Source organism: Trachymyrmex septentrionalis, unplaced genomic scaffold (genome assembly GCF_001594115.1).
Source record: "Trachymyrmex septentrionalis isolate Tsep2-gDNA-1 unplaced genomic scaffold, Tsep1.0 scaffold40, whole genome shotgun sequence".
Taxonomy (NCBI): domain Eukaryota; kingdom Metazoa; phylum Arthropoda; class Insecta; order Hymenoptera; family Formicidae; genus Trachymyrmex; species Trachymyrmex septentrionalis.
This window is the reverse complement of record NW_017305569.1, coordinates 241,459-243,390: the sequence shown is the minus strand read 5'-3', so window position 1 is coordinate 243,390 and position 1,932 is coordinate 241,459.

Genomic DNA, 1,932 nt, shown 5'->3' with positions numbered 1-1,932 from the left:
CGCCAGGCCATTTGCCTCTGCGGTCTCTTGATTCCTAGCGACTAAATTTTCATCTGTACTCATTCAAGTTTTAATGTGTTTTTGCGGCATCAGTCATTCAAACTTAATCAACAACCGGTTACACGTCGGTGCGCGAGCGCGACCACACAGATTCGCGCGGCGTCGTCGGTACAGGCGGCGGAGGCGTACGCGGGGCCGGCCGCGCGGCGCGGCTCGCGAGTGTGTAGGTGTGCGGGCGCGACGGAATATTGGTCGGGCGCACTGTGACGAGAGCGTATTAATTATAACTCTGGTCAGAGGAACGTCAAGAGATGCTTTCGCAGATACCTACGATAAATTGTCGGTTTACCAGCAAATCTCATTTCCAAACCCCGCCATTTTTCCGCTCGTTTATCCACGCCCATTGGGAGAGCGCCGCGCGCTACGGCGCGCTCGGCCAACGTCGCGGTATTCCCTTCCTTTCACGTGTACACACGTGTGTATATCCGGCCGCAGTGCACGACTGTCGCGTGCACAAGAGTGCGATGACAGCGGAAGGGAGAGCGTTTTTACCCAATAAAGTTGGTGAGCGTAATAGGAATGTCGGCATTAACGAGTTCATTCGGCGCTTATCGGGCATTGCCGGTCTGCGACGTGTCATGATAAGGTTTTATTCATTTTGAAATCCATAGAATATCTTGCGTATGTTTTTCGTGCGATTATTAATCGCGCGTCAGAGCGCACCAGAAATTATCCGTGTGACGTACGAATAAATTATACTATTTTAAATAATGTTAGATTTATCAAGAAATCGTGCCGAGACTCTCCCATACCGAGGTTCTTACGAAAATATTTTATCTTGAAAAAAAAAAAAAATCTTCTATATGTATGTATAAATGTAATTTAATTAATTAATTTAATCACTTTAAATTTAAATGTGTCATTGCAATACATTGCAGTTTATGCGTTCAATGTATTACAATACGGTTACCCCTTCTGAGAAGGGGAAAAAAAAGACGGGAACTAAACCGCGCAATTAATTGGCCAATTTCCAAACATTCTTTGTAAACCTCAGTAACGAAGTTTTGTACGATACACAGTACTGAATTAGCTAAGCGTAGCGGAGAAGTGTCGGTGCAAGTAGTCCGAGGGACATTTATTTGGCTGTCTCCGAAGCGGTCGGGAGTTCCGAAGAGAGCGTGCTACTGAGGGGAGCGAGTAAGAGATACTGTGTTAGCCCCCTAGTAGGAAGTAGTATATCCGATAGAAAAAGAAATACAGCAGCGGTAGCAACCTCGAGTAAGGTAGGATCTAGACAGAAAAAGAGAGAGGGGAGGGGAGAGAGAGAGAGAGAGAGAGAGACAGAGAGAGAGAGAGAGAGAGAGAGAAAGAGAGAGGTCGGGAATTGCCTAACAAAAGAGAAAGAGGGAGAAAAAAACCGTAGGGGACACAGGAAGAAAGGGAGGAAGGAAGGAAGATAAAGAGACTCGTTTACCACAAAACTCGAAAGAGGAACGAGGACGAGAGAAAGGTGTTGAAGCGTGACCAAGAGAAAGGAAGAGGAAGGGAAAGGAAAACAGAACGGGAACGTAAAGCGTGAGCGTGTACGTGTACGTGTGTGTACACGCGCGTACACATTCGCGGTGTGCCGGCGTGCTCGTGGCGATGGTGCGAATGAGAGAGGGGTCTCGGCAGGAGTGGAAGAAGGACAGGTGCGAGGGGTCCGGAGAGCAGGAGAAGCGAGCATGTTTTATTAAGTGCGTCGCGCATGGAAAAAGCACGAGGCAATTTTCAGGTGCTAAAGCGGCCGCTGATAACGCGAGACCGCGTTTCAAACAGTCTGTTACACTTTTCAAGTCGTTATACCTGGTATACTGTTTGAGCGCGCACTTAGCTGGAGTTGATTGCGAATCTCGAGGAGTCGAAGATGGAAAATCGGCGCTCCCGCGTGCC